Source organism: Oncorhynchus clarkii, unplaced genomic scaffold (assembly GCF_045791955.1).
Source record: "Oncorhynchus clarkii lewisi isolate Uvic-CL-2024 unplaced genomic scaffold, UVic_Ocla_1.0 unplaced_contig_178_pilon_pilon, whole genome shotgun sequence".
NCBI lineage: Eukaryota > Metazoa > Chordata > Actinopteri > Salmoniformes > Salmonidae > Oncorhynchus > Oncorhynchus clarkii.
The window spans coordinates 134943-151140 of NW_027261109.1; positions in this window are offsets into that span (position 1 = coordinate 134943).

A 16198-nucleotide genomic window follows, 5' to 3' on the forward strand; every position below is an offset into this window, starting at 1 on the left:
TTCGCCCGTCTCCTCTCTTCTCGATCCTCTCCATCGATAGAGCCAATCGCTGCAGCGTCCAATAGGAAACCTCGATGTACACTTTGCATTATCAATATACAGTTTAAATTCCCATTCAGCACTGTTTATGTAAACACAGATGCCAATTGAATAACACTATGAGGTAATGTAGGGATTTATACATTTATTATGCAGAAATGTCTGCTATGATAGGTTGGTTTCTTATTCCTTTGTGTGATGTGAAAATATTCTAGAATCTACATTGCATGTTATTGTTGACAGCATTGATAACTCCCAAGGACTAAGGCCAAACTGCTGAAAAAAGCAGGACACACAATTCACCAGTGGTTACAACTGGCTTTACAAGGATTGTGATTCTCAAATCTCTCCGGTTCTTCTTCTCTTGTCAACAATACAAAGATAATAATTGTAGTTGTTTGTCTTTAATGCTTGTTTATTTATTGGTTAGAGGAACATTGGAACCCAGAGCAGCTCACATCAGACATCTGAATTCATTACAGAATGCATGGTGCTCCCCTCACAAAGGGAAGAGCAGGAAGACCTGGAAAGTGTTAGGGTTATCAGTAACATCAAAGAGCGCGCTGCCTGAGGGGAGACTCATGTAGACCACATCTCCCTCCTCCAGCTCTAGAGACATTGCATTAGATATGTATGTATTATCCTCATCATTATTATGTTCCTGTATCCATATAACTCTGGCTATTCTTGTATAGACACACACCCAGGGTTATGTGGTAATCAAAAGGGCTGAATCTGAGTAGACTCCTCTCACTGGTGCTGTGAAGACACCAGTACGGAACAGACGCAGGGAGATGTCTTTCTCTCATCAACATGGTTCTACACGGCACAAAAATATAAACGCATCAATCAACAATTTTTCACTAATTGTTTTTTTGACCAATCAGATCAGCTCTGCAAAATATCTGATGTGATGGGTTAAAATACCAATTACTGGAAAAAAGATCAGAATTGTACTGCCTGTCTAAACGCAGCCTTAGTATGTATGGTCATTAGTACCTGTAGTTGGTTGTACACTCCACCAATGTTGGTCATGACTCTGATGAAACCAGGGTGATCTCAGTATCGAAGTGTCCTACAAATCCTGGGTCCTCAGTCAAACCAGCAGAGAAGACCACCTTTGGTCTGGCTGTGAACACAACAGAGTAAACTCACTGATTACTGAAAAGCATTAACTACAATATGCTAAAGCCAAAATAAAATATAGATTTTCAGTGTGAAACGTGGTGTTTTTGTAAAGTGTATTACCTGTGTTCTCTCTCTTCAGTTCATCTCTCTCTCTCACTGGCAGTCAGTCTGGCCTAAAATAACACAAAAGGAACATCAGATTAAATAATCATCATCATGATCATTTTAATTTAACATGACCATGTACAAATAACATCAACATTAACTTAACTAAATGATCTATAGCCAAATCATTTTAAAAGCCATTTAATTCAACATGACCATGATCTATAGCCAAATCATAAAAGCCATCATGACAACAACATCATGTTCTTTTCCTCTGGACTTGGTCAACAACTGATGTATTCATATAGTGAAATCCAAATGACATTACCTGCATTCTCTGTCTTCAGTTCCTCTTCCTGGCTCTCACTGGCTGTCACTCTGGCCCCTGTCACTGACAGCCGTTGATTCTCCACTTAACAGACCTTATCCAAATGAACTTCAGTATTCATACGTACTGTAGCAGTCCATTACCTGCATTTTCAAGTCTTAGCTCATCTACCAGGGTGATTCTCATGAAACCAGTTTTAAAATGTCTGTAGCAAATTGAGTTACAAAACCATGATGATTGTGAAAAAATCAAGTATCATTCTGAGGACTAAGATGTCTAGTTTTTGGGAAAGTGTCTTACTTTAAAGACATTTTTAAAAATCGCCTGAATTTTTTACATTTTCACCCAAAATTCTCATTACCAAAATGTTTATTCTCATTACACCCCCCTTTATCCCACTTCTCATTCCCGAAAATGGCTAAAGAGCACAAATTGGGAAAAAGTCTGATTACACTTTATAATAATTGTATAATTTAATTTGAAATCTGTTTATTTTCAGTGTTATTTTTAACTCACATATTTTCATTAGGGGGCAATATTAAAAAATATGAGAAATATTGATTTGTTTATGACCTTTTTGGACTCCGACAACTGTTATGTAATGTGCATGTTGTTACAATGCATAATCTGATCTGATCAAAAAACAATCATTATGAAATGGATAAATACAGATCCTAATCTCAGCGATTCCAGAGGAAATTTAGTGAAAAAATTACTATTGACATGTATTTTTTTAATTTGTTTTATTGTTTAGTGAGAATGACCCACCAGGTCCTCACTGTCCAGTTTCAACTGTTCTGCCTTATTATTATTCGACCATGCTGGTCATTTATGAACATTTGAACATCTTGGCCATGTTCTGTTATAATCTCCACCCGGCACAGCCAGAAGAGGACTGGCCACCCCACATAGCCTGGCTCCTCTCTAGGTTTCTTTCTAGGTTTTGGCCTTTCTAGGGAGTTTTTCCTAGCCACCGTGCTTCTACACCTGCATTGCTTGCTGTTTGGGGTTTTAGGCTGGGTTTCTGTACAGCACTTTGAGATATCAGCTGATGTACGAAGGGCTATATAAATAAATTTGATTTGATTTGATTTGTCCCTCAGTCTGGCCACCATGTTCCTCAGCTCCACTCTCTGTTCCACCACCATGTCTCTCAGTGATCTCAGCTAAGCCCAGATGTCAGGGGTGGTGGTGATCTGGTCGCTCGTCTGTTTGTGGCTCGTCTCTGTAGCTTCTACGTTTTGATTCTTGAATTGAACCTCACCCTGCTCTCCCCCTGTTCACTGTGACCCTGTAGAGTGATGTAATTCGCCCTATTTACAGATGGACTATGTACAGCTGCAGCGATCAGTTAGCTGCTCAGATAGCTGATGTTAAAAGTTAGTGAGGGAAATATAAATCTCCAGCTTCAGTGATGTTTGCAATTCGTTCCAGTCATTGGCAGCAGAGAACTGGAAGGAAAGGCGGCCAAAAGAGGTGTTGGCTTTGGGGATGACCAGTGAGATATACCTGCTGGAGCGCGTGTTACGGGTGGGTGTTGTTGTCGTGACCAGTGAGCTGAGATAAGGCGGAGCTTTACCTAGCATGGACTTAGATGACCTGAAGCCAGTGGGTCTGGCGATGAATATGTAGCGAGGGCCTGCCGATTAGAGCGTACAGGTCGCAGTGATGGGTGGTATAAAGTGCTTTAGTAACAAAACGGATGGCACTGTGATAGACTGCATCCAGTTTGCTGAGTAGAGTGTTGGAAGCTATTTTGTAAATGACATCGCCGAAGTCGAGGATTGGTAGGATAGTCAATTTTTACGAGGGTATGTTTGGCGACGTGAGTGAAGGAGGCTTTGTTGCGAAATAAGAAGCCGATTCTAGATTTAATTTTGGATTGGAGATGTTTAATATGAGTCTGGAAGGAAAGTTTACAGTCTAGCCAGACACATAGGTATTTGTAGTTGTCCACATATTCTAAGTCAGAACCATCCAGAGTAGTGATGGTAGTCGGGGGGGGGGGGGGGGTGCGGGCAGCGAATGGTTGAAAAGCATGCATTTGGTTTTAATATTGTTTAAGAGCAGTTGGAGGCCACGGAAGGAGTGTTTTATGGCATTGAAGCTCGTTTGGAGGTTAGTTAACACAGTGTCCAAAGAAGGGCCAGAAGTATACAGAATGGTGTCGTCTGCGTAGAGGTGCATCAGGGAATCACCCGCAGCAAGAGCGACATCGTTGATATATACAGAGAAAAGAGTCGGCCTGAGAATTGAACCCTGTGGTACCCCCATAGAGACTGCCAGAGGTACGGACAACAGGCCCTCCAATTTGACACACTGAACTCTGTCTGAGAAGTAGTTGGTGAACCAGGCGAGGCAGTTATTAGAGAACCCAAGGCTGTTGAGTCTGCCAATAAGAATACAGTGATTGACAGAGTCGAAAGCCTTGGCCGCGGCAGCTTTCCAATCTTTAGGGATCTTGGACGATACGAAAGAGAGGTTTAACAGTCTGGTAATAGGGGTAGCAACAATGGCGGCGGATAATTTTAGAAAGAGATGGTCCAGATTGTCTAGCCCAGCTGATTTGTAAGGGTCCAGGTTTTGCAGCTCTTTCAGAACATCTGCTATCTGGATTTGGGTGAAGGAGAAGCTGGGGAGGCTTGGGCAAGTAGCTGTGGGGTGTGTGGAGCTGTTGGCCGGGGTTGGGTAGCCAGGTTATTGAAATTCTCGATTATCGTGGATTTATCGGTGGTGACCTTGTTACCTAGCCTCAGTGCAGTGGGCAGCTAGGAGGAGGTGCTCTCATTCTCCATGGACTTTACAGCATCCCAAAACGTTTTGGAGTTAGAGCTACAGGGTGCAAATTTCTGTTTGAAAAAGCTAGTCTTCGCTTTCCTGACTGCCTGCGTGTATTGGTTCCTGACTTCCCTGAACAGTTGCATATCGTGGGGACTATTCGATGCTAGTGCAGTCCGCCACAGGATGTTTTTGTGCTGGTCGAGGGCAGTCAGGTCTGGAGTGAACCAAGGGCTATATCTGTTTTTAGTTCTGCATTTTTTTTAAAGGGGCATGCATATTTAAGATGGTGAGGAAATTACTTTTAAAGACTGACCAGGCATCCTCTACTGACGGGATGAGGTCAATATCCTTCCAGGATACCCGGGCCAGGTCGATTAGAAAGGCCTGCTCACAGAAGTGTTTTAGGGAGCGTTTGACAGTGATGAGGGGTGGTCGTTTGACCGCGGACCCATAGCGGATGCAGGCAATGAGTCAGTGATCGCTGAGATCCTGATTGAAAACAACAGAGGTGTATTTGGAGGGCAAGTTTGGCAGGATAATATCTATATGGGTGCCCATGTTTACGGATTCAATGAGGTGGTGTTAGTGTTTTTTAAATTTTACATTCCCGTCAGAGACATACAGTATGTTCAATTGTCATGATTCCTTTACCAACACCAGTCTGTGTGTGAACGAGTCTTTACCTGAACAGCTGTCCGCACAGTGGCACACACACAACATTCACACTTTCTTCACTGGTTGTGCTTATCCCTGCCTCTAGATGGCAGTATAGGTCCACTGTTCTAATGTCTGGCACAGTCGGTGCTGTGCAGTTGGTTTAGCCATAGTAATCACAATGATTGTGTGCTAAAGTACAACACTGTTATGTTAATGAAATAACCAACAGAAGAATTAGATATGAAAACCAACCTTTATGATAACAGACTTTGTTTCATTTCATACATTTCTAGCTGGGCAGACGGAGAGGGACTCGACTGAGACTGGGGAAGACTGGGGTAAAATCATAACCCACCTGTAGGTGTTGCTAGTGACTGACTGAGACTGGGGAAGACTGGGGTAAAATCATAACCCACCTGTAGGTGTTGCTAGTGACTGAGTGAGACTGGGGAAGACTGGGGTAAAATCATAACCCACCTGTAGGTGTTGCTAGTGACTGAGTGAGACTGGGGAAGACTGGGGTAAAACCATAAACCACCTGTAGGTGTTGCTAGTGACTGACTGAGACTGGGGAAGACTGGGGTAAAATCATAACCCACCTGTAGGTGTTGCTAGTGACTGAGTGAGACTGGGGAAGACTGGGGTAAAATCATAACCCACCTGTAGGTGTTGCTAGTGACTGAGTGAGACTGGGGAAGACTGGGGTAAAACCATAACCCACCTGTAGGTGTTGCTAGTGACTGAGTGAGACTGGGGAAGACTGGGGTAAAATCATAACCCACCTGTAGGTGTTGCTAGTGACTGAGTGAGACTGGGGAAGACTGGGGTAAAATCATAACCCACCTGTAGGTGTTGCTAGTGACTGAGTGAGACTGGGGAAGACTGGGGTAAAATCATAACCCACCTGTAGGTGTTGCTAGTGACTGAGTGAGACTGGGGAAGACTGGGGTAAAATCATAACCCACCTGTAGGTGTTGCTAGTGCAACACGTGAACAGGTTCAAATTGTCTCTGTCTCTGCAGCTGCTAAATCCAGCGTGTGTGTGTGTGTGTTTGTGTGTGTGTGTGTGTGCGTTTGTGCATGTGCGTGTGTGCGTGTGTGTGTGCGTGTGTGTATGCTTGTGTTAGTGAGTGTGTGTGTGTGTGTGTCCTTGTTGCACTGATGACCTTTCACCCCTCTTCTCTCTGTCTGAGCTCTGTAATGACCCTGATCAATCGCTCCGCTCACTCCCGATCCTCCCAATTATCCTCTGTTTATCCAACTATTATTATCTCTCTCTCTCTCTCTCTCACCCTCTCCCCTCTCCCTCTTTCTCTCTCTTCTCTCTCTCTCTCTCTCTCTCTCTCTCTCTCTCTCTCTCTCTCTCTCTCTCTCTCTCTCTCTCTCTCTCTCTCTCTTCTCTCTCCTCTCTCTCCCTCTCTCTCTCTTCTGTCTCTTCTCTCTGTCTCTCCTCTCTCTGTTTCTCTTCCTTCCCCCTCTCAATCTCTCTCTCTCCCTTTCTCCCTCTCAATTACCACTCTACATGGGGGAGCAGTGCATGGTGGGTAATGAGGGACTCCTGACTTATCTTAGTAAAGTCAAAGGCCTGTTCATTACCACATAGACACCCTAGACACTCACACACACAGAGAGAGAGGATGGATGGAGGGAGAGAATCTGCTAAATGTCAGCGGTGTGTCTCCTGGGTCTGAGAGACGAGTGAGTGACAAGAGAACAACAGCCACCAGCCCAATTCAGAAACACTGCCACTGTGTGTGTGTGTGTGTGTGTGTGTGTCTGTATTTGCGACTATGTGTGTGTCTGTGTGTGCACTGTGTGTCTGCATCTGTGTCAGTATACCTGTGTCTGTGTGTACAGGTCTATCTCCCCACACACACGGTAAGATGTGGATGTTGAGAGGGATCAGCAGTGATGTGGATGGCTTAGTCAGAGCTGTCAATCAATACTGGTCTCCAGAGAATACTGGCCTATTGAACACAGACAGACTACTCACATCTGGTCTCTCTCCATCTCTCTCACCCCCTCTCTCTCTCTCCATCTCTCTCTCATCCTCTCCTACCCTCTTACCTTCTGGTCTTCCTTGCTTCACACACACAAAGCACTGTGATGTTCTGTGGTCAGTGCTCTAACTGTAGGGTCTTCAGCCGTGAGACGTCATTTAGCAGCCGTCAGGAATCACTCCACTCAAGAGAGGAGGGTAAGTACAGCTGGCTGGGCCATTACACAGGTGCACACACACGCACGCACACGCACACACACACACACACACACACACACACACACACACACACACACACACACACACACACACACACACATTCCTTTAGTTAGGGATCAATAGGCTGTTGCTGTTGGCAGCTGTAGTCTCTCTATCTCTCCAGCATTGATGTGATGTGGCCGCAATGTGGTCACTCTGCACCCACAGATCCACCTGACCTCAAATGATCTGTGCTTCCCTGGGGACCCATTACCAAGTACAGAGAACTGAACGCTGACGCACAACAAAACAAACGGTTAGATTTGATATCACAGAGTGAGGTGGAGCAGAATCTAAAACCATATGGTTGTATTGAATTAATGGTAGAGATAAGGTCCTGTTGTATTGAATTAATGGTAGAGATAAGGTCCTGTTGTATTTAATTAATGGTAGAGAAAAGGTACTGTTGTATTTAATTAATGGTAGAGAAAAGGTACTGTTGTATTTAATTAATGGTAGAGATAAGGTACTGTTGTATTGAATTAATGGTAGAGTTAAGGTAGAACCATCTAGGATTGGTCTAGATAGAACCATCTAGGATTGGTCTAGAACCATCTAAATCAAATCAAATTTTATTTGTCACATACACATGGTTAGCAGATGTTAATGCGAGTGTAGCGAAATGCTTGTGCTTGTAGTTCCGACAATGCAGTAATAACCAACAAGATATCTAGCTAACAATTCCAAAACTACTACCTTATAGACACAAGTGTAAGGGGATAAAGAATATGCACATAAAGATATATGAATGAGTGATGGTACAGAGCGGCATAGGCAAGATACAGTAGATGGTATTGAGTACAGTATATACATATGAGATGAGTATGTAAACAAAGTGGCATAGTTAAAGTGGCTAGTGATACATGTATTACATAAAGATGCAGTAGATGATATAGAGTACAGTATATACATATACATACAGTATGAGATTAATAATGTAGGGTATGTAAACATTATATTAGGTAGCATTGTTTAAAGTTTAAAGTGGCTAGTGATATATTTTACATCAATTCCCATTATTAAAGTGGCTGGAGTTGAGTCAGTGTGTTGGCAGCAGTCACTCAATGTTAGTGGTGGCTGTTTAACAGTCTGATGGCCTTGAGATAGAAGCAGTTTTTCAGTCTCTCGGTCCCAGCTTTGATGCACCTGTACTGACCTCGCCTTCTGGATGATAGTGGGGTGAACAGGCAGTGGCTCGGGTGGTTGTTGTCCTTGATGATCTTTATGGCCTTCCTGTGACATCGGGTGGTGTAGGTGTCCTGGAGGGCAGGTAGTTTGCCCCCGGTGATGCGTTGTGCAGACCTCACTACTGGAGAGCCTTCGGTTGTGGGCGGAGCAGTTGCCGTACCAGGCGGTGATACAGCCCGACAGATGCTACAGATTATGCATCTGTAAAAGTTTGTGAGTGTTTATGGTGACAAGCCAAATTTCTTCAGCCTCCTGAGGTTGAAGAGGCGCTGCTGCGCCTTTTTCACGATGCTGTCTGTGTGGGTGGACCAATCTAGGATTGGTCTAGACAGAACCATCTAGGATTGGTCTAGATAGAACCATCTAGGTTCGGTCTAGATAGAACCATCTAGGATTGGTCTAGATAGAACAATCTAGGATTGGTCTAGATAGAACCATCTAGGATTGGTCTAGATAGAACCATCTAGGATTGATCTAGACAGAACCATCTAGGATTGGTCTAGATAGAACCCTCTAGGATTGGTCTAGATAGAACCATCTAGGATTGGTCTAGATAGAACCACCTAGGATTGGTCTCGATAGAACCATCTAGGATTGGTCTAGACAGAACCATCTAGGATTGGTCTAGATAGAACCATCTAGGATTGGTCTAGATAGAACCATCTAGGATTGGTCTAGATAGAACCACCTAGGATTGGTCTCGATAGAACCATCTAGGATTGGTCTAGACAGAACCATCTAGGATTGGTCTAGATAGAACCATCTAGGATTGGTCTAGATAGAACCATCTAGGATTGGTCTAGAACCATCTAGGATTGGTCTAGATAGAACCATCTAGGATTGGTCTAGATAGAACCATCTAGGATTAGTCTAGACAGAACCATCTAGGATTGGTCTAGACAGAACCATCTAGGATTGGTCTAGATAGAACCATGTAGATTGGTCTAGATAGAACCATCTAGGATTGGTCTAGATAGAACCATCTAGGATTGGTCTAGATAGAACCATCTAGGATTGGTCTTGCTGTGTGTGGATGTGGCTGAGAGGGTAGTGCTCCAGCTTTGATGACAGGTTGGCTGAGGGGATTGGCTTATCAGTAGAGGGACAGAGGACATCCATCACGTTTTTAATTTTTAATTGAACCTTTATTTAACTAGGCAAGTCAGTTAAGAACAAATTCTTATGTACAATTACGGCCTACTAACAGGGGGTTAACTGCCTGTTCAGGGGCAGAACGACAGATTTGTACCTTGTCAGCTCAGGGATTCGATCTAGCAACCTTTCGGTTACTGGCCCAACACTCTAATCACAAGGCTACCTGCCGTCCCTCAACCATTAATTCAATGTCCCAGAGCACTGACACACACACACACACACACACACACACACACACACACACACACACACACACACACACACACACACACACACACACACACACACACACACACACACACACACACACACACACTCCCAGGCTTCTGGCTTCTTAAGTAGGAAGGAGCTCTAAAGGCCTGGATCAGATCTAATCTCATTCAGAGAAAGAGAGAGGACTAGGAATGGGAGAGAGAGAAAGAAAGAGAGGGGGAGGGAGAGAGAGAGAGAGAGAGAGAGAGAGAGAGCAGAGATAGAGGGAGAGAGAGAGGGGGGAGAGAGAAAGAGAGAAAGAAGGAGAGAGAGACAGAAGGAGAGGGGGAGAGAGAGGGAGAGAGAGAGAGAGAGAGAGAGAGAGAGAGAGAGAGAGAGAGAGAGAGAGAGAGAGAGAGAGAGGGGGGAGAGAGAAAGAAAGAAAGAAGGAGAGAGAGAGGCAGAGTTAGTGAGAGTGACTCAATCTGTGAATGATGGCCAAGCCACTTCACACACACACGCACGCACATACAACACACACACACACACACACACACACACACACACACACACACACACACACACACACACACACACACACACACACACACACACACACACACACACACACACACACACACACACACACACACACACACACATGCACACCCTGAAGCAGTGATTATGGTGTTGGGCAGCAGTGGGAGCTGGGAGCTGGTCTGTCATTAGTGTGGTTAATCACAGCTCTGCTCCGTGTGAAGCTCTCCACCCTCCAGAGACAGGCTGATGAGCTGTGAGCCGTGCCCAGTCTACGTTGCCCCAGCCTGGGCTATGGCGGCTCCCCCGGCCCCCTGCCTGCTCCAGCCACGGACACTAATCTATAACTCCACTCTGGAGCACGGGGCTAAGGCTCTGCCTGCCGGACAGAGAGACGCTATGCATTCTAATGACACACACACACACCTGCAGACACACACACACCTGCAGACACATACAAACACACACTAACAGAGACGCACTTACAGAAACACACAGGCTTCCAGATCAGTGTCTGGCTTCTAATATGAGTTATATCCACATGGCTAACCAGACCATCACACCAGCACTCTACATCTCAACCAAACAACAACCTTGTCCCACTGCGGTTAAACCGCTAACCACTGACCTTAAGCCTTATTGACCAGGCCCTGACCTCAGACCAGGGTTAATGACCAACCCCAGAGTGGAGCGTAGAGCTTAATGGCTGTGGGGCGCTGAAGGACCATGAAGGGTTGTGAGAGGAACCCTCTAGCTGTGACCCTCCCTCCCTCCCCCAGGACCGAGAGCAGACCTCCTCCATACCGTCTTTCCCTGTGCCCGGGACACATTCATACACATTCACACCAGCGGAGGCTGCTGAGGGGAGGACGGCTCATAATAATGGCCCGAACTGAGAGAATGGAATGGCATCAAACACATAGAAACAATATGTTTTATACCTTTCCATTAATTCTGCTCCAGTCATTACCACGAGCCCATGCTCCCCAATTAAGTTGCCACCAACCTCCTGTGATTGACACATTTGGGACGTGAGGCGTCCCCGGAAATGAGAGGAGTGTGACTCCCAGTTTTGGTGAAGCTACTCTGAAAGTAGAGTTTACCTAGATACCAATTACTTCACACTGCAAGAAGTGAAGCTACATTAGAGCTACCCTTAAGAAAAATATAGTTTCCTGAACTAAAGTTACTTTGAAAAAGTAGTTCACTACATCCAAACTACTTTGTGACAAATGATCATATGTACATCTGGAATGTCATCGACTAGAAATTGCAAGAACATTCCACTTTGGGGTCATATGTTAACAGAATATGTCATTTAACCTATTAAACACAAAAACACTGTTTCATATGAGAATTAGGCAGTTATGACACCGAAAAATAAAGGAAATGATTGCCTACTTCACCCATATTTTCGTTTCTTTTTGCAAAGTTGCAGTAGTTAGCTATACCACTACATGACAAAAAGTAATTAACTGAAACACAACCAAGATTTTATTTTATTTCAACTACCACCAAGCTACTGCAAAATGTAGTTAAATTACTAGTTGAACTACATATAGTTCACTATTCCCCAACACTGACTCCCTTAGTGAGCGATTGGCTGGTCCTCCTCTATCCCACAGTCCCCTGTGAGCTCATTAGCCCTAATCAGCAACCCCCGCCCCTCACCCTACACACACATTACACTCTCCATCAACAGTTTATGTGCGTGTGTATGAGTGTTAAAGGACGATGAAGGTCAGAGAGACCCATGGGTACCTCCAGTCTCCCCCCACAGCCCTCTGCAGTAGACAGAGAGAGAAGGGGGAGGGAAAAGAGCTGAAAAGGAGGAGACAGGTGGGTGGAGAAATAATGTGCTAAATTAGTATAGGCCTAATGACTCTGTGTATCTAAGAGTGACCTGGGACCAGAGAGACCAGAGATAAATCAGAGAGAGACCAGAGAGACCAGAGATAGACCAGAAAGAGACCAGAGGGAGACCAGATAGAGACCAGAGAAAGACCAGAGAGAGACCAGAGAGAGAGACCAGAGAAAGACCAGAGAGAGATCAGAGAAAGACCAGAGAGAGATCAGAGAGAGAGACCAGAGAGAGACAAGAGAGAGACCAGAGGGAGACCAGAGAGAGACCAGAGAGAGACCAGAGGGAGACCAGAGAGAGAGACCAGAGGGAGACCAGAGAAAGACCAGAGGGAGACCAGAGAGAGAGACCAGAGAGAGACCAGAGAGAGACCGCAGAGAGACCGGAAAGAGAGACCAGAGATAGATCAGAGAGAACAGAGAGAGACCGCAGAGAGACCGGAAAGAGAGACCAGAGAGAGACCAGAGAGACCAGAGAGAGACCGCAGAGAGACCGGAAAGAGAGACCAGAGATAGATCAGAGAGACCAGAGAGAGACCGAAAAGAGACAAGACTGACCAGTCAGTGATAGTCTTTGTAAGAAGTCGTCAGGTTAGTCTTACTGGACTAGAACGGCCTGAGACATAATAACCTGTGGCCCACAACATCATTATCTCTCTCTCCCTCTCTCTATTTTCTGTCCTTTCTAGTCTCTGTCTGTCCCTCGCTCCTGGTCCTTTTCCCTCACTCCATTCTTCCCTCTCTCCGCATCTCTCTGCCATGTAGCAGTGATCATAGCTGAATGAACCTGTAGAGTCTTAATCAGAGCCTTGGCAGAAACATCCCTTACACCGCCCCAATCATCTCCTATACCCACACACAAACACACTCCGCACACGCACACGCACAGCAAACACACATGCACACACTAAACAAACACGCATCCTTAATGTGACACCAATCATCTCCTCTTCATCTCAGTGAGCGCCCCACCCCAAAATAACACACGACACACCATCCTCTCCACTCAATCAGCTTCAACAGTGTGTGTTTGTGTTGAGGGGGTTGGGGGGGATTCATTTCTCTATTTATCTCAGTGACCTGAATTAAAGTGTAACCTCCCTCCCCCTCCCCCTCTCCCGTCAGGGTAGTGTGTGTATTGATAATGGCCATTAGCATATTTATGATCATTGCCAGCCTCGTATTGTTTGCGTGGAACATTAATCATCATCTGATGCCTGGCAACTGACAGCTCAATCTAACAGGCCATCACTGGGCACACACACACACACACACTCTCTCATGTTGAGGAGGAGGGCATTGTCTAATGGCTAACACACACACAGACTTCAACACACAGACTTCAACACATTGACAAACCATACTAAAAAACGGGCATTGTCTTTTTGCAGTTAACACACACACACATAAACACACACACAGAAACTTGAACACAGACTTCAACACATTGACAAACCAGACTAACAGACTGGCATTGTCTTTCTGCAGCTAACACACACATATCCACACACACACACGCGCGCAAACATATACACAAGAAGACATGCATTGTCTTTCTGCAGCTAACACACACATATCCACACACACACACGCGCACAAACATATAGACAAGAAGACATGCATTGTCTGTGTGCTACACACAAACACAGTGATTGACGTTCACCCCGGTGTGTGTAATCATGTGAGGTTGTTCTCTCCAGCTGAGACGAGGGCTCGCTGGCATCACGGTTGGCGTGCTGATGGTCCCTCTGTACCAGGCTGGGCCCACTGCTCCCCCAATCAGCCTCAACCCCCCCCCCCCCCCCCCCCCCCTTGACGCCCGCATGCACCACATCCCTCCCTACCCCACCCCAGTACCCAAGCCCAAGGCAAGTCTCCACAAATAACCCCCACCCCAGTACCCATGCCCAAGGCAAGTCTCCACAAATAACCCCCACCCGGGATGTTTAACTAAGCATCGGGTGTGAGCTTAGCACAGAGAGGTTAGTAGGTGTGTATGCAGACACATGAGGTAGAGGAAGACTGAGGTTAGCTTCCTCCACCGCTTCTCCTCCCTCCCTCCACCCTCCCTCTCTTGTCCTCTTCATCCCTACCCCCATCCATCCCTTCTCCTCCTCCTCCTCATCCCTACCCCCATCCATCCCTTCTCCTCCTCATCCCTACCCCCCTCCATCCCTACCCCCCTCCTCCTCCTCATCCCTACCCCCTCCATCCCTACCCTCCTCCCTCCATCCCAACCTTCCATCCCTACCCTCCTACCCTCCATCCCTACCCTCCATCACTACCCTCCTCCCTCCATCCCTACCCTCCTCCCTCCATCCCTACCCTGCATCCCTACCCTCCTACCCTCCATCCCTACCCTCCTACCCTCCATCCCTACCCTCCTCCCTCCCTACCCTCCTCCATCTCTCCATCCCTAACCCCATCCATCCCTTCCCCTTCCCCTCCCTACCCCCTCCATCCCTACCCTCCTCATCCCTACCCCCTCCATCCCTACCCTCCTCATCCCTACCCCCTCCATCCTTACCCTCCTCCTCCTCATCCCTACCCCCTCCACCCCTACCCTCCTCCCTCACTCTATCCCTACCCCCCTCCATCCCTACCCTCCTCCCTCCATCCCTACCCTCCTCCCTCCCTCCCTACCCTCCTCCCTCCCTCCCTACCCTCCTCCCTCCCTCCATCCCTACCCTCCTCCCTCCCTCCATCCTTAACCTCTATTCCTACCCTCCATCTCTACCCTCCTCCCTCCATCCCTACCCTCTATTCCTACCCTCCTCTCTCCATCTCTACCCTCCATCCCTACCCTGCTCCCTCCATCCCTACCTTCAATCCATACTCTATTAACTCCATCCCTACCCTTCTACCCTCCATCCCTAACCTCCTCCTTCCATCCCTAACCTCCTACCTCCATCCCTACCCTCCTCCTTCCATCCCGACCCACCTCCCTCCACCCCTACCATCCTACCCTCCATCCCTACCCTCCTCCCTCCATCGCAACCCTCCATCCCTACCCTCCTACCCTCCATTCCTACCCTCCTACCCTCCATCCCTACCCTCCTCCCTCCATCCCTACCTTCCATTCCTACCCTCCTACCCTCCAACCCTCCTCCCTCCATCCCTACCATCCTACCCTCCATCCCTACCCTCCATCCCTTGTTCTGCCTGCCACTCTGGGAGACAGCCTGTGACCTCTCTCCCCTGTTCTGCCTGCCACTCTGGGAGACAGCCTGTGACCTCTCTCCTCTGTTCTGCCTGCCACTCTGGGAGACAGCATGTGACCTCTCTCCCCTGTTCTGCCTGCCACTCTGGGAGACAGCCTGTGACCTCTCTCCTCTGTTCTGCCTGCCACTCTGGGAGACAGCCTGTGACCTCTCTCCTCTGTTCTGCCTGACACTCAAGGAGACAGCCTGTGAGTGGAGACCACCAGTGTGACACCCAGAACACATCAAGATTCAAGACTAGATAAATATGACCAGTTCAATTCACAGTAAAGATAACTCCTATTCTACAATACAGTATTAGATCTGTGTCTCTCTGTCTACGCCATCTTTTCAGCAGCAGCCCCTACAGCCTACTGTAGACTGGGTAGAGTTAGTCCTATAATGTCTCTCCTTGCAGAGCCATAAACATAGAGTTTTATTGAGGCTATCTATAACCCGCCACTATCAGACATTGTTGATAGCTTTATTAAAACCTCCCAGAGATGGTTATTTTATGTCACTGGACTAAATCACTTTTACACAAAGTTTGTGTGTGTGTGCATGCAGGTGCACATGTGTGTTTATGCGTGTATCACTCCGAAGGCTCTGCAGAGTTAACAGTTACGAGGTACAGTATATGCTAATATATTTGAATACTTTATAGAAGCAGTAAAATCTGAAATACATAATTTGTTAACGTGTTCCATGTAAAACAGCGCTGAAAGACGTCCCATGAATATCAATGCAGATTTGCTTTGTTTAAACAATCTA